This window comes from Corvus cornix, chromosome 1 (assembly GCF_000738735.6).
Source record: "Corvus cornix cornix isolate S_Up_H32 chromosome 1, ASM73873v5, whole genome shotgun sequence".
NCBI lineage: Eukaryota > Metazoa > Chordata > Aves > Passeriformes > Corvidae > Corvus > Corvus cornix.
This window is the reverse complement of record NC_046332.1, coordinates 112392421-112416637: the sequence shown is the minus strand read 5'-3', so window position 1 is coordinate 112416637 and position 24217 is coordinate 112392421. Positions and strand designations below refer to the sequence as shown.

General features: G+C 40.9%; 1 long non-coding RNA gene across 2 annotated transcripts in view; it reads left to right on the top strand.

Annotated features, from left to right (window-relative positions):
* Positions 1–16198, top strand: part of LOC104686245 — a 126037-nt gene extending 109839 nt beyond the window's left edge. The window contains exons 5-6 of one of the 2 annotated variants that reach the window (XR_002044267.1): positions 14884–14963; positions 16118–16198. This is a non-coding gene — a long non-coding RNA (uncharacterized LOC104686245). The remainder of the gene's footprint in view (positions 1–14883; positions 14964–16117) is intronic. The other variant, XR_002044266.1, reaches the window with a different exon arrangement.
* The last annotated feature ends 8019 nt before the right edge of the window (positions 16199–24217 follow it).

The following is a 24217-nucleotide window of genomic DNA, read 5'->3' as shown; positions in this document are numbered from 1 at the left end:
CAAAAACCTTCTTCTATTTTGGTATAGGGAAAGGAAAAGAAAGTTAGATCTCTGGAATGTGCCCTCATTAAAAAGAGGCTGGAAAAGAGGCGTTTTTGTGGAAACTGGCCGGCTGCACGACTGGAGCCCGTGTCAGCTCATGCACTTGTAACTGAAACAACTCAGCTTTCCAGAAGTCTCTAAATGGATTGCTTTCAGTCGGAACAGTACACAGACATTATAAAACCTGCAATTACTTTTACTGTAGGGCCATAAAATATAGATCTGTTAAAGTCTGGGTGCAGAACACACGGACATCCTACAGTTCCGACCAGCACAGATGAAAGCCTCTTATGGATGATGAAAACAAGGTACTAGAAAATCCATTAGAGGTATTTGTTTCCACTTGCAATGATAGTCTCTGTAACCACATAAAATCAAAGCATCTCTGGGACTTCATTACAAATTTCTTTTATCGATACCGTATGCTGATATAAATAACAGTGTAAGAAAATCTGTGAGAAGAAATTACATTGCATTGTATGATTTAGGGATTTGTAATCAATTATTTAGCATTAATGCATCTCTGTCAGAGATGCACTTAATGTTTTCATTGGAGTGGGACCCTGTAGTGCTGGGGACCGTGTGCATATTGAGTGAACAAAAATTGCTGGCCCAGAGTGCTTTGACCATTTAAATTGGGTTAAGGACAGAAGAGTGTAAAATGAGAGCGCAAAAGTGACTAAACTCCTCTCTAGACACCACCACCATTCTGGGACTGAAACTACACTCATATCCAGTAAGAGAATGGAAAGACATGTTTGCTTTTGAACTCTAGGAAGCAGTAAAGACAGAGACCAAGAGAAACCTGCGATCACTGTGTGTAACAGCTCCTTCCCTGTGCTCTTCAAAGCCCCTCCTTCTCTCACAAACAGAAACAAGACTGGCTGGTGTCTCTTCTGGAAATAAAGAGCTTGGTCCAGAATGGTTTGCAAAGAGAAAGAAGCAAGAACTGCACGTTTTTGTGGTAAAAAATGAAACAAGACTTTCTACAAGGGCAGGTAGTGATAGGACAAGGGATAATGGCTCTAAACTGAAACAGGGTAGATTTAGATGAGATATTAGGCAGAAATTCTTTGCTGTGAGGGTGGTGAGACACTGGAGCAGGTTGCCCCAAGAGGTTGTGGACTCCCCATCCCTGGAAGTGTTCAAGGCTCTGAGCAACCTGGTCTAGTGGAAGGTGCCTTTGCACATGGCAGGGGTTGGAATGAGATGATCTTTAAGGTCTCTTCCAACCCAAACCATTCTAAGATTCTCTGATTCTGTAATTAAGATTGTTGTTGTGCTTTTGACAAGAGTCAAAACCAGCCTTGCTCTTCCTGATCCATCAGGAGGTTTGCATTTGAGTTTGCAGGCCCTATGAACTCAAAATATAAAAAAGAGATATTAATCAAACATGCCAATAAAGTTCAGAGAAAGTAACATGAACCCAAAACAATGATTTCCCCCCCCAACCCTAGCTCTGCTTGCAATATATAATTATCATGAGCTGGTTGGCAATCCTGCAATGACTAGGCACAACAGCATGAGTTAGGAATGTATCATCAATTTATCATCAATCTTACCTTGTAATTTCTTTGCTTTTATTGGTCTATACAACCTCATCACACATAAATAGTGGCATGCAACTTTGTGAAAATTGTTCAAAGTGAAAAAGCCCACCTTGAAATAAATGATAGTAAACACATCAATTTCTAGCATAAATATATAATTTGCATTTTAGAAATCCAAGATTCATGCAACCCCAAATTATAAGAACAGTGACTTGTTGACATAGATGAGCAGATGTGTCTGTGTCACTCACTGGTTCCAAAATAATTTGAAACAATAAATCTGAAACTCGAACTTGTATAATGCCACACTTGCAGGGTGCAGTTCAGATCATGAGGGCAGAGGCCCTAACTACCTAAAGGATGTGAAAATCCAGTTTTTACTCAAGGTGGCTTTGAGAATCTCAGACTGTTTATTCAGCATTATCACCTCCCCGCATTTGTCCCTGTGAAACGGATGTGTCAGGAAAACATGTTCCTGTCCTCAAGGATGTTACTTCTGAATGAAGACAGATTTCCAGGAGTTTTCTTTCAGAATGCATGTGGGGGAGAACAGAGTGACTGTGGTCTTCTGAAGACCTCAAATGGTGAATTCTTCGTCTCTCCCTGAGGCTAAAACCCTTGAGACCTTTCCTAAGGGCTGGGCAGCTGGAGTTGATGCCGTATGCAGGAGCAAACTCTCAGTACAAACAGCAATGCTTGTTGCTGACCCAGGTCCACAGCCTTCCTGTCAGTCATGGGGGCTGGTTAACTCCAAGACAACCTGGGGCAGCTGATCTTTTACCCTTCTTTGGGTCTGAAAGTCTGGATTTGTTGTATCATTCTCATTACTTAAAAGGAGAAGCAGATGTGAGTATCCAAACTAAACAGAGCCTTTGGGGCAGTTGCTACTTGTAGTTTGATCTTTAATCAGTGTAATCATGGAAAGGGGTTAAAACCAGAGTGTCTACATTACTGGCATTTATACAGAAAGCAGGGGAACCTACAGCTGGGTGTTGCAGCATTATGTCAGTATTGCCCCTTTTTCTCTTCCACTTCACTGTGGAATGGTACCAAAAATGTGGATCTATCAGTTATGTATCAAAAAGGTACAGATTAAACAAACACACAGCCTGCTGTCTCACATCAGCCTGTCACCATGGTCGCTCTGAACTGTTCGACTGAATGCCACATAGCAAAGCCAAAAAGCAGGAAAACTTCCTGTCCTCACAGTGGTGACATGATATAACCAATGACCTTGTCTCTAGTATCCCTAAGAAAAACCCTTTTGCGGTTTAGCTGAAGCTCCTGAAAAGATCCATGAACACAGCTTCTGAACACATCAGGATTACAGCTTCTATGTGTATATACATGTGTACGTATAAATATTTTAAAATGGAAAAAGTCCAATTCAGCTTCCATTCCTGACAAGTAGGGTACATCCACTGGGTTTAATAGGAGAGTAAAATCAGGTCCCAGCTCATGAAAGGGCTTCAGTCTGAGCTTTGAGGAGATGACACGTACCAGAGTCTTTAATTAGTCATGTCAGCAGAAGCTTTGCTGACTAAGGACTTCCACAGCTCAGCTGGTCTGTAGGGCAGCATCCAAGCTGGATGCTATAGGATATTGACCTCTCTTGAGAACCCTGTGCAGCCGCCAACCATCTGCAAAACGTGCAGAGTAATCATAATAACTCCCTTGGCAGTCTGTTTCAGAGAGGAAAGGGAAAAGAAAGAGTAAAAAAAAAAAAGGAAATTAATTTCAGTTAGCGTTGAAATACTCCTGTGATTATTGCTTTCACATTTTTTAGTTTGGGGCTATATATTAGAACATTTCTACTCTCAGCACCAAATGTTGTAACAAGGTCTTCAGGGCTAGGACAAAAAAGAAAACTCGTTATACTAGTTTGGTACTCTCCCCCATCAACAAAGATAGATCTTGATCCTTAAGAGGAAATGTGTTTTAGAGGTAGTTAACATTATTTATTAGTTGCCACAAATAGCTTTCATATCCAATTGTAGGGATGGCCAACGTCCCTGACCCCATGAACAATATAACAAAATCTTCATATGCCTGACAGTTTGTAATCCCAGAATTTAGAATAAGAGGAAGAGAAATGAGTTTATGGTGGTGGTGGTGTTGTGGTTGGGGGTTTTTTGTGGGTTTTTGGCTGGTTTTTTTTCTCCCCTGAAGCACTGGTCTATAAAATACACCAATATTGCTATACCTGGTGCCCTGAACTCCTCCATTCCTCTGGAAGCACTGGGAGGAGCAGGTGCTGCTTTGCAGAGTGGCTGCCTCTGGCTGGTGACTGCAACATTATCAGGCCAAAACTGTTTTCCATGGAAAGCCTGTTTACACAGGAGAGGTCAGGAGGTGGAAGTGTCCCCATACGGAGGTAAACCTGTGACATTGGGCTGACTTCAAAACAAAGGTACTCTTCACCAGGTTCGGCTCTGAAATTCGTTGCTTGTACAAATGGGGGAACAGAAAGTAAAATGAGACTATTTTTCATGTACCACACGTAATAACCCTTTAAATACTTTGTGAGCCCTCTAGTGGTGCTGTCCATGCCCTGGAAACCTCCGGGAGCCAGCTGGAGCCAGGCAACCCTTCGTGTGAGTACCAACGCTGCTCTTAAGGGTGCAGCGTGCACATCTCCTTTATTCTGATTACCTTTTAAAACCCCGGAGGTGAGGGCTTTATTTCTGCTTCCCCTGATAAAAAATTCTTCAAAACAGAGGTGTGTGGCTCCTACATCCCAAGCAGCTGTGGTGGGCAGCTAAGACAGCATCATCCTTAATGCGTCTGCTGCAGGTCTGGTTTTCACCATGCTGTGCTCTCTAGGGTTAAACAGCATAGTAGGGATACAGCAAGAGTTCACCAGAGAGGAAAAATTTGGCTGGAAAATCCTAAACCCATTTCTAAAAGAGCTCATCTATGGGATTTCTGTGCAGTGAAAAGCATCACTCTGCTTTTATTCCAAACACAGTTCGGAGCTCTCCTTTATTTTTTTAGAATTGACCCATAAAGACTACAGGAGGGCACCAATTAGTGAAATAAACCTCTAATCCTCAGTGCAGTGCCTGCTATAGGACTGCTGTTTAACAGCCTCCTTGCTAATCAATTCTCTTCAGTCAGCTAAATGCCTTAGATGCTATGTAAATAAATGCAAGTTTAAGAGTGTTCTACAGCGAGCAGTTAAAGCTATGTTCCTTCTACTCCACCATAAAATCAGCAGGCATGTTAACAGATATCTACTCCACCTTGTAGGAATGACTTTCCTTGTTCATTTGATTGCTGCAGCTTGGGAAAAACAGAAGCAGGGAACAGCAATAAACTGCCTGTTCTTGCACAGCACCTCAAACATCTGATACCTCGATGGCAGCCAAGGCACGGAACAAAGGTGCATATTTTAGAGTCAAAACACTGCCCACAGTTTAGGTAGCTATTTTAGCTCTTCTGTGATAAATTAAAAGTCAGACTGTCATACTTGGAGCTTTCTGGATAAAATGGCTGCTCCCTGTCACCTTCTTCATGCATAGCATTCCTCCAGAGGAGAGGTTTTCCCTTACAAGTTTAGATGTTTTCTCTTATGAATTGAGATATTAGTGAAAGATATAGTAAGTGTAGTTTGAAATGAGACAGTGTGCAAAATCCCATCAAAGACAAATGAAACCCAACCCTATTGAGGATGATGGCAAATCCACATCTTTAATGGAACTAGAATTTCACCCCTAGTGTGTCAGTGAACAACAACTTTTAACTAACAACTTTTTTTTTTGAAAAACTGAAAAACTGTGTATTCATCACTTCTCTTCTCTGCTGTCCTGAGGTAAGAGCAGTGATGCTCAGAAAGGGATAATCAAACCCTTAATACTTCCAATAATACATCCCAGTATCCTCCAGCACAGACATGAGTGTGAACAAATGAACCACAGGGAGATGGAATTACTTGCCCTGAATTATCCATCAGAACTTTAAACAAAGCACAGGTCCTGTGTGCTCATGGCATTGAGCAGACATTTAAAAGCAAGTAAATAAGATGATGCTGTGTCCTGCAAGTTTCACTGAGTTACTTACATAACATTCTTGTCAGTCTTCACACTTACATTGAATAACAAATATTAAATAAACAGAGCATTTTATTTGAGTTGAAAAACGAATCTTGAATAAACAAAACGTTTTATTTCTGTGTCTAGCATTTTAGAATTTTCAAAATGTCCAACGCTCCATTATCTTGCCTTTGTGGAGAAATGTACCCTTCCTTTTTTTTCAGCATGGATTTTTTAATAATTTCTGATAATGCTGTGATACATATCATTGGCAACTTCAAACACTCACTTTTTTACAGATAAATGATCTTAATTATACAAACTCCGTCTGCCTCGTGGGAAATTATTAACGTAGCAACATCTTATACATTAAGAGTAACTAACTTCCATATCTATTATTTATCAATATTTTAGCACGTAGCACAGGTGGTGAGTTTTTCACTGACTAAAATGGTGAATGAACTCAGGTAAATTATACTGACAGACCATATGCACCATGTGCATGACTGCTGAAACCTAAGAATTTCATAAAGCAGAGACAAAGATGCCACATTTTTTTTTGCTCTCCAAATGTTACCAGTTTTGGAGGTCGTTTCCTTCTATGCACACAGAGACACAAAATTTTCAGCAACTTTATTATGTATGTTTATTAAGTATGGAAACTGGACCTCTTAACATACAGCACATGCACAACCTGAAATTATTAGTTTCACTAATAGGCAGTCCAATGATTCCAAAATACACTTAGAACAGCTAAGATTGCTTAAAGAGGAATATTTCTGAATTGAGTAACTGAAAAAGGTGGCAGCAAATCCTATAAATTAAGATCAGTCCAAACTAGAGGACAAAGAGCTGGTTAGGAATAAAATGAGAATTGAAAAGAACTCAGTGAGTCCTGGTGAAATTCCACGATAGCAAAATATAACAATTTCTTTGGAGAACATTTGAGAAGGTTTGTTTCTTTAGCTTTGTTTGAATTTTAATTTTAGTATGAAATGTTCAGAAATTTTATTTTTGGTTGTCTTAAATTAGCCAGATTCTATCCATTTAGGAAAAACAGTTGGGGCTTTTCCTCTACCTTGCATTAGACTGAAAACATGCACGCTTAGTATAAAATAGCTTTATAATACATAGCATAATTTCCTGCCAAAGATTTGGGTCTGCTCTTCACTAGGGCTAGTGGTTTGTCATGATAAGTCATACACGTTTCCATGGGGAAAATGCAAGGTGAGCATCATGAGCATGTAGTATAAAACGTGGATAATTTAATTTAAATACAGATATTCTTTATTTTTAAATACACATAGATATTCTATATTTTTAAATAAACATATTGAAAAATTTAAAAATCCAACAATTTTGTTAACTATGTATCTTTACTTCAGTGGTAGCAATAGCAGAGTGGTGTTATTGCTCCCTCCTAATTTCTGCTGCTTTGGCTGTGCAGAGGGAATTGAGTTCCTAGTTCTGTGGGGTCAGGGGCTTCTACCTGTGGTCCACAGACTCCTGGGCTTACAGTTGACTTCTGTGGGGGCTGTCAGGAGGTGAGTCAGCCAGCCCAGATCTTGGGCAGTGGGTCACCCTACCAGCCTTCAGCCCTCTAACAGAGAACTCCAGGGTCTTGATGGACAAGATGAAAATCATTGCTGTTACAGATTTTCACAAAGCAGCCTTGTCCCTAGAGGGTGTAATCACAGAATCATCAAAGTTGGAAGAGACCTGCAAGATCATCCAGTCCTACTGTCAACCCAGCACCCCCATAATCACCCCCAAACCATGTCCCCAGGTGCCACATCCAGATGGTTCTTGAACACTTCCAGAGACTCCACCAGCTTCTTGGGCAATTTATTCCAATACTTGACAACTGTGTCAGTGAATTTCTTTTCTAGTATCTAATCTGAACCTCCCCTGATGCAACTTCAGGCCATCCCCTCTTGTCCTTTCACTTGGGACATGGCAGAGGAAACAGACCACAGCTCACTACAACCTCCTCTCAGGTAGCTGTAGATGTCTCTGGGCTCCTTCCATGATCACAGCTGAGATAAAGTATTCTGATATAATTGAGGTAAAGTAATCTCACAACTGAGATAACATAACCACTTGCCCAGAGAAGTGTGTTTCTCTCCACTAATTAATTATTCAACCCTGCTGAATGAACCTCCAGAAACTAAAATTTTCCTCTATGAATTTTGTCCCCTCTTAAGCCCCCTTCCATCCTAAGCACAGGTAGCACAGAACCAGAGGGGGTGAGTTCATACTAACAGCAGCCCTGGTAAGTCAGTGCTCACCTTCCACTGAAAAGAAAGGGCCTGCTCCATCTCCCCTGCCCTTTCTCCCCAGCTGCAGGCACCCTTCTCCCTCCTGGAAATAGTGTGGCCTTAGGGCGAGCCCACTCACTTGACAGGTTGACATATCTGGCAGTAAATTGTTCTTTTACTTGCATATTTATGTGCAGTGTTGGATTTCCACCAGGTCAATTCTCTGAATTGATTTGCCCCAGGGCTATCTGATCACCAGAACCATCCCAAGGGAATGCGGCAGGACCGTGTGGCTGGGGGAGGAGAGAAGGTGAGGGGCAGGGTCTCCTCTCTTTTCCTTGGCAGGACTCAGCAAGATGTGAAACCATAACCAGAAGATGAAGCTCACTGGCAGCTTGATGTCCTGACTGCCCCCATCACATGCTCCTCTCCTGTCCTTGCACCAGCCCCAGGGGCTGCAGGACCTGCCTTTGCCAAAAGCCTGATGCTTCCTCGCAGTCCTTGTTTTTACCTGCACTGGCAGAAATGCATTTCAGTACTGTGCAGGCAGGCAAGATCCCACCCACCCTGGTGCGAGGGAGCAGGCAGGGCAGAGACATGGGACCACAGCATATAGAGAGGACACAGGTGGCTGGAGATACTTTGGAAGGGCCTCTGAGATATTCAGAGGAAACCATGAGCTCTAGCTGTGGGGCTGGCATCCTTGAGAGCCCCTCTGAACATGTTCACGGTGTCCCTCTTCCCACATCACTCAGCACATCTTTCTCCTCTTAAGAAACAAATGTCTCCTTATGGCACGAGCTGTGGATTGATTTAAAAACACATGAAGCCAGCTGAAAACAAAATTCATGTGACAGCTATCACAAAAGTGCAGCTCTAACAGTGATGGCTGCCTGGATGTCGAAACAGTGCTGAAAGAGAGTCCGACTCACTGCAGTGGCAGTCGTCAAACCCTGGCATGATTGGAGGTATCCTTTCTGTTCACACAGCCATCCCAGGAGCCAGAACTGTCTTTCTGCATCTGCCTTATAAAAACTTGCTTCTTGAGCTACACGTATCAATTCAGTTTTGTTTCCTTCTGGATGATGAGCAAATGCGAGCATTTGAGTTTATCAAGCCACAGCTGTGAGATACCTTTGACAGGGAATCTGCAAACCCAAATCCCCCAGTCTGATGAATATTCTCAAAACTAAGCACATTCAAGCTTCTGTGCTCTGGATATCACACAGGCTTACACAAGATGTGAGGGACTGGCAAAACAGAGCAGCGAGCTTAATTATGAAACAAAAAGCAGCTATGAGAGCAACTGTGCAGTAACTAAGGGTACCCAAAATCCAGAGATTAACTCTGTCTTCTTGAGATACGGAGGACTGGCTGTTAGAGGCCTGGTTTATCACTGTGTTAAACCAATTTTATGTTGGTGTAAAAACAGGATGATAGAGCTGTGCTGAGCAGCCCTAAGTATGCACCCCCTCTGTTCTGTTGTACACTCTCCCAGACATAAAACCAGCTAATGATTGAGAAAATCAAGGAAAAACCTACGAAAAATGAAATGGTAGAAACGACAGGTGTGGGAGAAGAGAATCATTACACTCCTTGATCAATGCACTTCTACTGAAATGATTTGGCCTGAGGGGCAATGGAAATTTATTGGAAAGATAACATTCAGCAAGATAAAGACCTCTTGCAAAGCAGCATTAAAATATCTTTGATGAGTCATTAAACCAGGCTGAAAGTTGCTTAAAGACTCCAGAGTTAAACACACACCTTGTATGTTTGACCATCACCATCTTACCATGTTATTTAATGCCTGCAACCCTTTGAACCCTGTTCTGTTATTACTGAGCTTGTTGTACAGTACTTTATTGGTTTAGGAGACACTTTGATTCACAGTGACTTATTCACAGCATAATTCTATTCAAGAGAAACAAGCATGTGACTCTCTCTACAACAGCAGCACATTCCGAGTGGATAGTATGGCACACATTGCAAAATCTATATTCTTCACAAAGCATGTGTTAGTGCCATGAGAATTCATCTTTCTTCTTTTAAACTACACGAGTCTTTCTCAAGTGTAAAAGGCCTTAGGAAGTGCACTTGAAAACACTCTGAAGTTCAGGAAATGCCAAGGAGCCTCATTTCTACACGTGTTTATTTGCACAGGAACGTCAATATGCAGAATGACTGCTGGGCTAGAACAATGCAGGAAAAGAATTTTCAGAAAGGGGGCCAGTGTGGCTGGGATAAGCATATTGTGTGAAAAGTACACCTTGCATGGTAGCAGGGCTTTCACATAATGGTTCCATTTAATTCCATCTATGATCAGTTAATTTTAGCTATTTAAAATACTGCAAATGTATTCCTTATGAGATTGTTACACAAAATTATTTGGCTTGAAATAAGTCGGTAGTAATCAGTGGCAATGGTACTTTTACAGTAAATGTACATTAAGTTTATGAGTGACTACACAATAGGACATAAAAATATATCTATTTGGAATTTCCAAGTTTTATGGGCTTTCTCCAGGAAAAAAAACCCCACCAAACCTTCTGAGAAGCCTATTTATCCAAGTAGATATCTATATACACTCCTTTACTGTAAGCGAAAGCAAACTTGTGTCCTCTGTAATGTTTACTTTGATTAACTATAGATGGTTTGCCCTGTGATTGCTGCTAATGTTCTGTGGAACCATTTGTTTTCCCACAGAGTTAAAGGCATTAAAGGAGGAGCTATTGCCTTCTTTTTAGGATGAATTAATTTTAAAAGCATTTTTGTTTAAAAGGAGATTAAAAAAATCCTGAAGAAACAGAGATTGCCCAGTCTCTCACCTGTCCACTTTAGGAGTGTGCATGAGCAGACACGTGGGATGTGGACCTTATTAAGGAATAAGGGAGAATATTTTTGTGAGGAGCACTCTGTTAGGTTATTGGCAACAAATCACTTGTCCCTCAGGACATGCAGCACTGGCATGTCTACTGGCAAAACCTGGAGGGAACCTGTTCTAAGTTTACCTGCTATTTATTCTGAAAGGTTTTAATAAAGACTTAATTGTAAAAGCGCTTCCAAGGAGCGACTTGAAAGTGAAAGTATCCCTGTGCAGGGAAAATAATGGTTCTGCTGCATAGTTCAGAATCTTTGGGATTAAGGATGTGGCCGGTGGAATTTATGAAAAGTAGTGTAAATAAATACATCAAGATGTGATCATTCAGAGGTTGTTTCTCATAACTGCTCTTTCCCCTCCTTTTGTGTTATTTATTCTTCTCTGTTGTGCAGCCCTGACTGTTTCCTTTGGGAGCTGGGGTCTACCTGCTGGGTCCCCACAGTCAGGATGGGCTGGTCCCACCTCGATGTGCTAAGAGGGCTTCAGCCTCCAAACACACCTCCTCAGGAGAAAGCAAACAAAGAAAGGCTCAGGTTTCCTTGTCGGTGTTCAGAGATGCTGTACCTGTTGTGGGTGGGGGCTTCACCACCCTACAACGTGCTGGTGATGATCTCTCCTTTGCTTTCTGTGGAGGAGTTTGTTGACAATGGACTTTTTTCCATCTGAAAAATGGAAGCAGTTTTGCTGTTCATCTCCACCGCTGGAGGTTTTCAATGGCAGGTGTGCTGCAGCAGCTCTGGAGAGCTTGAGGAGCCCACTGCTCTCATACCACAAAGCCAGAGAAAGGCACGTGGGCTTGAAGAGCCTTTTGAGAGACTCTTGAACTTGAACTTGGCTGCTTCTGTGCCTGTTGTGAATGAAAGCAAAGAGCCAATCTGCCCTAACCAAGCTCATGTTGCAGTAAAGGGAATTTAAATCCTAAGTGTTTTGCTTCAAGGCTATACAAACACCTCTATTTGGTCACTGGCCTGTCTTTTTATTCCAACACTGTTGTAGGAATGTAAATTAGGACCAACAAGGAACAAAATGGTTTCTGTTCCTAAGTCGATGCTTAAGTTACAGCCATCAGATACAAGTTTTAATTATCATTGAGGTAATTGAATACTAACATTTTTTTCTTTTGTTTCTGGCGGAAATTATCTCATTTTACACCTTCATGGTCACTGCTTGTTTTCAGGGACAGATTTTCTGCAATCCCTCACACCGATTTAAAAAACCATCTGAAATTACTAGCACCATAATTTGGACTGAAACTAGGAACAGCTCTCCTTAATAATTGCAGACATGATGAGTAACTAATTTATGTTGGCTTTTTATCACCATGAGTTTTACAAAAAGCAAACAAATAAAAACAGGTCAGCACCCCCACATTTGCTTTTTGCCCAGCCTGTCCCTTCCCCTCCTGGTTTCTGTGAGCTGTGGCCACACAATGGGAAAGGTGTGGGCTGAGCATGTCTGTCCATCAGGTGTTGCTGCATCTCTCCAGTGTAACGTGGGGTGAACCACACTGGATCTCATCCACCTTATCCTCTCCTCCCCTGTGCCACATCCTCAAGCACTGTCCTGACAGCAGCTCACAAGGGTGTGGAAACTGAGCTGAAAAAGTCAGAGGACCCAGTGGATGGGAACCCACAGCACTGAGTGTGCTGTGAAGTTACAAGGAGCCAACACAGAAAAGTTTGGCCCCAAATCCTCCTCCCAAGTGTGTCTGCTGGGCAAAGATCCATTGCAACCTCTCTTATTTCAAGATACTGCAGAAGTACTCCAAGAATTAAAAACTATTATTTTTTTTAAAAAAGTATATTTGGGGGAGCTGCAAGCTTTACTTTTTTAGACATAATTGTCTAAAACTCCAGATGTTTCATATTTAAATCACTTACCATGAACTTAGAGGTGTGATGCTTCATTCAGGCCGGTCTCAAGGTTTAGAGGCTTAGGACCATCTAATATACCATCCATATGTTGTCACCCTTTCCTTTAAATGATGATTCAGACATTAAAATTCTAATTTTTATGATTTGTCTTTCAATGTGTTTTACATTAATATTAACATGCAAATAAATCCAAAAAAGTTTTTAGGTGTATGAATGTATCATTAATACAAGTTGTTGAATGATTAGGTAAGAGAAGAGTGCTTTTTCTCCTCCCTTGCATTTCCATGGAATAAGAAACTTCAATATTCCTGAAAACCCTCCTTTAAAATGCTGCTTCACAATCACTGACTAGAAAGATCAGAACATTTCCTGAAATAATGTGGTTTGCATAAGGTCACAGTAGAGATCAGAGGAAAGAATTGCACCATGTCCCAGTTAAAATATGTCTTTTAACCACTGAACTTGCTCTTTTGTAATTTTGAATCTTTCCCCCAAATGAGCATAATCAAGATACCTCCACATATTTTATTTTGCATATCTGTATTTATATATATACCCACACATATATAGCAAATGCAAAGATTTAGTTTGTACCACATGCAACCGCAAAAGCAAAGTTACTTCAGAAAAATAACCAGTAATAAAATGCTGTAATTTTTCTTAGGAAGAGAAGATAGTGTGAATGAAGATTAGATTTATAAAAACAAAAATTCATCTGGAAAACTCTTCTACAGTAAGCAGAGCTACTGTTCTTTATCGCAGTGTGGTCAGTCACCTGCAGTGTGGCAGCTGTCCCTGAACACCACTGAGTTCTGCATGCCCATGGCTCTTCACTCTTCTCATAATTGCTAACTGAAATTTATAGGAAGGCAAATTAAATAAAATAAAGAGACTATCAGAGTATCAGTTGTAACAGAGCATTGGAAACCATAGAGCCAAAATATGTTGTCTGGCTGATGGTGCATCCAAAGTTCATCTGGAAGTTGAAAGGGGCCGCAGGGAAGGCATCGAATACACCTGAGAGATAACAGTGTAAATCAGGCTTTGTGGCAATCAAGGTATGTGTGGTGAAAACAGAGGCAGATGCATGTTTAGATTAGTGAGTTGTGCTAGACATGATAGGTGCTGAAACTTCAAGAATTGATTGCCAAATTTGTTGTTATTCCCATTCTGGGCAGAGAGTTTGGAGTAGGAGAAGAGTCATTAGCAGCACCTCTCTCAACAGGTACAATGCAATGATTAGTGAAACACCTCAAAACATGCTGTGCAGCCCTCTGGAGAACTGGATGCTGACATGGCCCTATAATTTTATCTTACATTTTGTCTTTTACCTCCTGATCTCCTAAAATGATATTTTTCTACCTTCTTTTGTCCTAACCCCTGATTTTGGAGACTAAAACGAAACATATGACACAGCCTTCAGTTTGCAGTGTCAATAGGAATATTTGCTTGCTGAGAGTTAATCACACACCAAAGAGGCATTTTAAATGGCCATTTTAACCCTGCAACACTCTGGCATGTACCAAAGAAAACTGTACTGGCAGGGATCAGTGTTATTCCCAATGCTGTCTCCCCAGCTTTGTTTATGGTAAGAACCTGTGTTTTTAATTTATCATAGTTCCCTCCTGAAGCCTGGTGTTGTCATGTAAAGCCAAACTGAGCAGATGTTGTTATGACAATGATTATTAACATTATTATTATTGATGTTTATAAATTAAAGCCTTTAGGGGGAGTAGTCACCTGCCTGTTTTAGTTCTATGGAACTAACAGGACAACTGAGGTCCCCATGCTTGTTTAAAGGCTGTTTTAAATAGAGATGAACCTGAACACATGTTTAATTGCTTCACGAGAAGTATGGAAAGTCTCATTTTCTTCATGGGACAAACCCCCCTTTATTCCTTCCAGCCAGACCACACAGGCATAAATCATGCTGAACAGCCAAAGAAGCCTGTCCCTGCAAAAATTCCCGGATTGATCAAACTTAACACCTAATTACAGAGCTGCTGAACCTACTTACACTGAAGGCGGTTTGAAAGGCTGCCTGAAACATCATGGGTTGAGATGCCTTTGTCGGGAGCATTGTGCTGTGATGTGCAACGTGGGTAGATTCCTGTGGGATGTTGACAGTTTGTGGGAAATGCATGTAGGAGGAACTGGGTTACAAAGACCAGGGGGTTTAAATTTTTTTCTCTCTCTCTCTTTCATTGTACTGCATGTGGGTTTGGTTTGTTTTGTTGTCTTTTTAAGGTATGGGAAAGGAAGAGCTTCTGGTTTTGGAAAAATCTGGCCACTACATGCAGCGTGTGATGAGCCACTCGTTCCTGAAGGTTCGGTACTACACCGGTCCTGCCCTCCCAAAAGGATGGTGGTTGATGCTCCTGAAAGCTCTCGTGTTCTTTTTGCTCATGGCATTTATATCGAGTGTTAATCAGTTGTTAAGCTATGGATTTATGTAATAAATTAATTACCTCTGCAATGTTTCCTCTACTCTCTGCCTGCCAGTCTGTCTCCGCTGGGACTTGTTCATTTTTTCCCAAACAGTTACAAATAGCTCTCAGTATTTTTTTAAAATAATTTGTCAGGCTAATATTTTTTTCCATTTTCACACCAGAAGTGGATTTTCTCCTGTGTGTTAGCCCGGCCTGAGGCACAGGGCAGGCATGATTTGGGTCTGCATTGGCAGTGGGTTTAACATACAGAGGTTAAAGTTCATTGGCTTACGGCAGTGCAAGGATAGGGGAGAGGCTTTGCTATTGGAACAGGATGAATCTTACCTTCATGAACAGGGCATAAGATATCCAAAGTCATAATGCCACCAGTTATAGAAAAACCATTTTCATGGCACCCTCCCTCCCATGCTTTCTCTTCCCTGTCCTGAATGTATGCTGGAATTGGCATACAATATCAGAGCAGGATCTGTTTAATCTAGAGATGGTGTTTACAACTTCGTGAAAAATATTTCTTGAACTTTTTGAATTTGCATATTCTAGTTTTCTTTATATGCATTCAGTCCATTTTAATTCTGCTAGAAGAAAGAATTACAGAGAGTAATTTTGTATTGGTGTTGTGAGAAAAAATGCAGTCTTTTATCACTCCTTATGGATTTTTATCATGTAATGTTTCCAATTTTTTTGAATGAGAGAAACACTGAATAGGAGCACAGGATATTTCATTTGTATCAAAGTCATCATATTGAAACCTCTAATACATTCCCTCTTATTTTGTCTTTAAATTAAATGGACCTAATCCTTTTTATCTTTTCACATAGAAAATTCTTCATTCCTCTATTTATTTTAATTATTTTTTATCTGAATCCCCTCTGTTGCTGTATTATCTCCTCTAAAAGCACTGACCAAAACTGAACACAGTGTCCCTGTTGGCAGTGCATTATTCATGTACCTATCACATTATACTGTTTATAATGTTTTCCATCCTGTGTCTTACGCCTCATAATATACAATTTGTCATTTTTTTCCCACAGATTCCACACTCTACAGAAGCTTTCCTGCAGAGCTGTTGTCAGGAGTGAACCAACCCTTTTCCAGAGTGTAGCAGTTTAAAGTCAATAAAGTCTCTGTGACTTTCCAAATTCTTCTTACTAATTGTTATTTCTTCTCACTTAACAGCATGTACTTGGCTGCCATTCACCTGGCCTTGTTAGGGTTGTCACCATGTGTAAAATTTCTTCAATTTTAGCCAATAATGTGTTCAGTTCTGGGCCCCTCACGACAAGAAAGATGCTGAGGCTCTGGAGTTTGTAAAGAGAAGGGCAACAGAGCTGGGGAAGGGGATGGAGCACAAATCTCATGATCAGCGGCTGAGGGAGCTGGGGGTGTTTAGCCTGGAGAAAATGAGGCTTGGGGGCGACCTTATCACTCTCTAAAACTCCCTGACAGGAGGTTTTGACCAGGTGGGGATCAGTCTCTTCTCCCAAGTAAAAAATCATAGGACAAGAGAAGGAAGTCCCCATCAAGGGGAGGTTTAGATTGAATATTAGGAAAATGTCTTCACAGAAACAGCTGTCAAGGACTGAAACAGGCTGCCCAGGGAAGTGGTGGAATTAGCAACCCTGGAGGTATTTAAAAGACCAGCAATTTGTCTTCTATATATTAATTCTTATATATTAAAGTGTAGATGTGGCATTGAGGGACGTGGTTTAGTGGTGGATCTGGCAGTGCTGGGTTACCAGTTGAACCCGATGATCTCCAATACCTTTTCCAGCTGAAACGACTTTGATTCTCTGTGTGTGTGTGCTCTGCAGATGCTCTCACATAAGCACACATCCCTTTCTCGGGTTCATTCCCACCAGTAGCTCTGCTAGAAGACACCCCAGCTCAGCTTCTGCTGGGCCATCTGGGTTCTTTGTTCTTACTCTGCATCTCACGCCTCTGTGCTGTGCTCCAGTTGTCAGCACAGAGCTGGCACTGGGGCTGGTGCAGACACATCTGAGCTGCCTCTGAACTGGCTGGCCCAGGTGGAGCTGGCAGCAGTGTGGGAGGCTGAGAGCTCTCCCTGAGGTAGCTGTGATGATCTCTGTGCTGATACACCTACCCTCCTGCAGCACGGGAGCTACACCGGCAAAAAATGACTCACGTAAAGCTCCTCAGCCTCCAACTGCACCTCTGAGTGCAACCTGTGCATGGCCTTCATATTCCAGCCATGAGGAGGGTTTCTCCAGCATCCTGGGCTCCCATGTGTTGAACAGTCTTTCTGGGAAAAACCTCACTTTATCAGAGGCTTTTGGATAGTTCTAGTGCATAATATCCGCTGAGGTAACTCCACTGATTCTAGATTCTTTTAGGCCTCCATCTAGCAAAACTCATAATCCTTTGCTTAATATTAAGCTACCACCAGTGGGATTTTTCCCATGCTCACATGCAAATGAGTGCTCCTATGTTGAACTCAGTGACCTCTTTCTGTTTGAGTACTTGGCTGAAGAAACAATCTGTTTTATGGGATACAATCTTTACACTGTAATTTCTAAAATGTTCATCTCTGTAGCCTGCAAGCAGGTTCTGTGGTGCGGTGCTAGAAAGGCTGCTCACTGATAGTGGGAAATGTTGGCTGCACTACCTTTCTAAACTCAGGCCAAAAGAGCATTCAGATTAAGCAATAATTTAAGCAACATCATGAGGAATGGGGAGAGCACATGGCCAGTTAGTCACCAGAGGTACAGACGCACGCAGAAAGTAAATCCCCAATCTGTTATAATAATGCACTTAGTTACTGGAAATGCAATATGAGCCTACTTTCATGAGCAAGGATGAAAGAACTTGTTTAACCTTTGTACAGCTTTTTCCACCCACACACACCAGTGACATCAGATGCTTTGTATAGGTAAAAAACAAGTCAGCATTTGGGAGACTCCTGAACACGAGACAGTGATAACCTCTAAAAGGCATTTAACACACCTGTGGTGGGTCACTTGAAACTTCTTGCTACTTATTCCTGGATCCTAATGACTCTGACAGAAAACCCTTCAGCCCTGTGCATAAAGCACTGGATGTGAAGCACTTACTGGAAGGTATTTTATGTTTTGCATGCAGTATAAAGTAGGGCTTTTGCATTTAAATTGGGGGACAGTTTACTTTCCAATATCCTGCAGATGGAATCACTGGCACTGAAGAGGGATTTTCACAAGGCCAGCCATCAGCTGGCCTTTAAGTAAGAGCATAAAGCCTGGGAACGGATGTTCGAGTGAGTGCTGCTGAGCCAGCTGACCAGGGCACGGGCTGGAAGTGTCCGGCTCTGTGCAGCACCTGGGTGGATTTCAGTCCACTTCAGTGTCACCTAAAAAGTCCTGTGGGCTTCTGAAATTCAAGATCTCCTGAGCAACTCCATGCTAATCATTGTGTTACTTTCAAAACAGGTTGGGGCTTAGTTCCTGTGTGTACCAACATGTGACATGAAAGGATTTGGTTTTAATTGATGGTTTTGATTTTTGTGAACAATCTGATTCCTTTTTCCATCCTGCTCTCCTACCACCTCCCAAAAATGCTTGATAAATAAACTCTGAAGTCTTGAGAAGTAGCATGTGTTGGTGAAGGGAGAAGGTGGGGGTGGCAGAGGTGGTTGAAGGAGCTCAGTTTGTCAACACAACAGCCAGGAAGCAAGTTATTTATAAGGCTTGTGGTGGAGAGGGGGGCAGCCCACATGTTTTTAAAAAAGGGCTTAACTAATCACATGGTACAGCTAATTCTGGTATTTGTAAATACATTTCACTCTGTCTTGGTGGACAGAGGAAGAGCTAAAAGGGGATCACAATTCAGGACATGACAAGTCCATCTCTACGCCCAGGTGCTGCCCCGGGCAGGTGCCCAGCCTTCTCTGGACTGCAGTGATGCTCCTGACAAGGACTTTGCTGTCCCTAGGCAAAGTATGAATGGAGGTACATGGGAACTGATGCTTTCTTGGAATTCAAAAATCCTTTATTTGAATCATGGCTCTGATAATGTTCAGCCTAAATTCTGAACACGTTCTTAACCACAGAATGTCTGCTTTTCAGCAGGGTTTCATGACTCTATGAAAGAGGAAGTTGACTCTGAGATGCATATGACCATGAGACTAAACTTGGCTGGACTGACATCAAAAGAAGTGAATTTTTGACACACAAAGATTTTTAAATCCACTGATTCAGTACAGCCACATTTAGATTTATTTTTTTTCTGTGTAGAGCATATAGTGAGTTATTCTTGTGGGTTGAACCATGCTCTAAGTCCCATGATGGAGGCATGACACGGACCTGACACTGCTGCTACATTCCTCAGTTCAACAGCCATGTGCAGGCTGTATTCTCCTCAGTGAACAAAGGTCCAAAAAAATAGCTTTATCTCGAGAGGGACAGTCTGCAATTTAATGTTTGGCCAGGCAAACTCAAATCACATGTGTATGTCTTTCTATATATATATGTACATGAATATATCTATGCATATATATGTATATGCATAGATATAAATATACCTATATGTATATAAAAAACAGCATTGCAGTACTAAATACAGTTTTATTTTAATTTCACTTTCTTATAGTAAAAAACTAAATCACAAAAGTCCATCTCCATATTTTCCTTAAAGAGCAGTAAAAGACATAAACATGTGACATAGCAGACATGCAAGTGTTTGTACTTTATTTTTGCACTTCAAAAAGTATATTTTAAAATAATAATAATAATAATAATAATAATAATAATAATAATAATAGATAAAAAGCCATGCTCAAGTCTTCCTTGTTAAAGAAAAGGAAAGAAGAGAGAAGCTGCCATTTACTGGTTAGAAAACTAAAATCACTTCAGGGCATGCTCTGAGCTTCGTCCTCTGGGTGTGATCCCACTGGGAGCTCTGGAAGTGCAGCAGTCAGAGCTCCAGCTGGGGACATGCCATCACCATCAGGAACCTCACAGGTGGCGTGGAGGGAAATTTCTAGGTGAAATTCTGGCCCTGTTGACGTTGGCAGGTGTTTTGCAACTGGATGCAAAGGAAACAGAGTTTAATCCTCCTTATCCAGAAGAGAAGTTGGGAACCAAAATTAATACCCAGGTACAAAACTGTGGGAATTTTATACTTTCGGATATCAGGGGACATGCTCTTGGTCTGGAAGGTCACAGGATGAACCAGGAAAGGAAGCAATAGAAGAAAATTCAGTGGCAATTTCACTGTTTTCCTGGTGTTCCAGAGAGGTAGGAAATTAGAATTAGTTATAATTTAAATATACCTTACTGGCAAGATTTACCAGAACTTTCCCACACCTGATATTGAGAGTATGTATCTGACAACTTTTACTCAAAACAAAACAAAAGACATCCAAGAGCAAACTTGGAAAGCTACATTTTGAAAACAAAGTTTTAAAAGAAACAAACATCTGGAAAAGATCTTTTAGAGGACACTTTGGTACCCTAAAACACAAGACACTCTGTGCCCTTCCAATATTGCATAAAAATGATGGAATTTGCTGCACCCCAATATCATCATGAAGGGTCTTCCTTCCTAGCCAGCAGAACATGACACTGGAAGGACATTAAAAGGAGCACTTAAAAATTACAATTCCTATTTAGCCTGTGAAGTCTTACAAATAGGGAAGACTAAATGGAATTCCTATATATATATATATATATATACACATATATAAACACACACATATATATATATACACACATATATATATGAAAACAGATATTTTAGCAATCTGTGTCACTTCTCAGGCCAATTAGAACAGAAATGTATTTAGGGATGCATAAAAAAATTCTATTTCCATTTAAGTAATAAAAATGTTCAGTAAAAACTTCCATTTCAGTCTTTGGTTTTATTTTTAGTCTAATATTTATATTCCTGCACAGATACAAAGCATCAGCAAAAGCTGCCCTGGCCCTACAAAATACCAAAATTGTCTATAGTAATTTGCAAATGTGTCTGAGCCCAGCATTCCTCACTGCAGAGTTTGCTGAATGTAACCTAGTGCTGCTCTTCCCAGAGGATCATATATAATGTTTTCACTGGAAGTACAGGAGGCTTCTTGACTTTAAGACTCCCCCACATTCATATCAGGCTAATCTCTGTTCTATATTCTTGTGTTACTTAAAATAAGTGAAAGCAAGCAACATCCGAGTTCCCAACTATGATTTCTGGCTGATATTCTTCCCAGGAATAAATTCAGGCAGTCAAATCCCAGCACTCCCCTCCAGTTCAATTTGTAAAAATACAATTTTATGCTCTCAGTGTTGGATTGCAGTTTCTTGGGATTTTACCTATGTTTTGAACCATGATCAACACATGATAAATTGATCTCATCTGCAGATACTATCAGTCTAACATGTCATAATAACTTTGGCTGATTATTTAAATTGATTGCAAAAAATTCTGATGAGATTTTTTTATATTCATTTATTTTTAAATGATATGTAATTATCTTAAATTGGGACAAGTGTTTAAACTGGCAAGCAAACTAATTGAGACAAATGTCTGAAAGCCATGATCTCTTGCCTAGGAGAGGAAATGCTAAAGTAAAACTGACAATGGATGAAACTATAGGATTTGTAGAACTTATTTTACAGAGTCTGTAATATCTTAATGTCAAATTAGTCAATCCATTTCAACCAAGTATGTTCTTTCTAGGCCAAGTATGGATCCAAACCAGCAATCTGTGTTTCTGAAATGTTTGCTTTAAAAATTCTGATTCTCTATGCATTTTATGGACTTTGGGTAGAAGTGGATCAAAAATTCCATGGAGAGCAGTTCCAGCACCAGGGATCCACAGCTGAAGCTGTGTGCTAGCCTTGATCAGGCTGTGTTGCAAGTATTGTGAAACTGCAATATTTGTTTTGAAAAGGCACAGATCCTGAGGCTCAAAAGCCTCAGCCACTTTTTTTTGATTAACAAATTATTTCTAGCACTGAAGCACTAACTTTTTTTTTTTCTGTATAAAACATGGCCTTGACTTATTAATGGAAAATTATAATTAGACTCAGTTTTGTATTTTCTCTTTCAGGTATTTGTAGGGCAGAGGTGGCATTTAATCAGGGAAGAAAGAGACCAGAGTTTTTCATTCTTAACCTACCAAGCAGTGGTGCTGCCCTGCGTAAATCTCCCACGTCTCCCATGTACCAGGCAACAGCAAATGAGCCCATGCTCTTCCTGCTCAGATGACCAGCTGGGTAACAGTTAATCCTGACATTTTAAATAGAACTGACAATTCAACAATAGTTGCTACAGCTGTGAGAGAGTTCATTACGCCAAGGGACTGCATCTACAATGCACAATGGAAGTGAATCTGGGGAGGATTTGAATAAAAAGGAGCTGAGCTGTTTGGAGGGGAAATGTGGAAGATTAAATGGAGTCAGGAGCATGAAGGCTGCCTTTGTGTAAATATGAACATATGAAAAGAGGTTGTGGATGGAACTGAATTTCACCAGGGAGGTGGACTCCTCATGCACAGCCTCTGTGGGCTGAGCTTCCCTATCAGACCTGGATTTTGCCAGAGTGCAGCACAGCATGAGGAAGCTTCAGGCAGAGCTATGGTACAGAGGAGCAGCTCAGGAGGCCAAATAAACAAAGAGACTATTGGACACCTAGAAAGAGCATGTTATAATTATTTTTCCTTCATTTAATGGATCCTAGCAGAGAAACTCTCTGTTCAGGATGATTTGTCGAGGCAGAGTTCAACTGTGCTGTATTGGTATCCCCAGAAAGCCCTTGCCTAGATGTTGTTTGATAACTAATATTAAAGAAAGGTGTGCAGACAGTAATGGGCTGCAGGACACAGGCTAAAAAACATAGTTCAAAACTACATTGGGTGAGCTGTGCAGTACCATGGTGTTCCATGACCCAGCCTAAGGAGAGATATATGAAACAAACCCACATGCAGAGTCCTTAGAAGGCAAGGAGCACATTAAACCACATCAAGGCCCCTGTGAGTTACTTCTCAAATGTTAACAGGCAGCTTGCTTAAAGAGCAGTGGCAATGATAAGAGAGACAGAGAAGGTAATTGGCTAAAAATAATTTTACTGCCAGAATGGTCTTTTGAACTGCTTACTGTAGCTTCCCGGCAAGTTATTTGCAATTTCAGGCTGTGTTTAGCAAAGTTTCATTCGAAAAAAGAGAAAAAAAAGGCAGCTATAATCCTATGTGTCTGCTAAGAAAATAGTACTAGCTGACAAGAGGAAAATATGACTTGGCCAGCAGTGCTACCAGCTTTTGATCTTTTGGAAAAACTTAGACTGGATGAAAAGAGAGGGAGTGTGTGAAAGGTGTCTGATGGTGTGTTGCTGAAGGGGCAAGGGATGAGTGGGTTGTGGTAGTTGTTTTTAAATTTTATTAATAAAATGTTTGCAAAAAGGACTCGTGTGTCAGTGATACCTTTCCTGAGCTAGAAGGAAGAAAGAAGAGAAGCCAGTCCCACCTGTGGCCCGTCAGCTCCCATCACGGCTGTTGGGATAAGAGGGATACAGGGTTGTAGTCCCAGGTGAGATGCTGAAGATGAGACCCTTTGAAGCATCACAGTGGCCTGGCTTCAAAACTGGTGGTGCAGCACCAGCCCTGGAATTGTTTCACCCATCTGGCACAGGTTTGCTCCCCCAAAGCAGGAAAATATCATAGAATGATGAGGGTTGGAAGGGACCTTAAAGATTGTCCAGTTCCAGCCTCCCTGCCATGGGCAGAGATTGGGTATACATGGTGCCCTCTGGCTCCTGAGAAATAATCTCAGGAACAGTTTTCTCAGGAATAATCTGAGAAATAATTTTGGATCAGTCAGGACTATGCTTTAATTAGGTGCAGCAGTATTGTTTGAAAAACCTGGCAACACACTGGCCATGGCTGATATTAAGAGAAGTCAAAAAATTATGAGAGGCACTCATATATGGTTTTTTTTCATTGTTCTTTATGCAAACCAGTGCCTTCAGAGAGTAGCTGTGCTGTTTGTTTATTATTGTTATTAGCTTTTATTAGATTCAGTGCAACTTACCTCAGAATCCCTCTGTGTTTCAGTTTCTGTTTTGACACCATTATTTGTACTGAGGAAAATTTCAATATATTGTAGAAACTATTATAAAGTAAATTATTATAGGATAAATTATTAAAAGTTCTTATA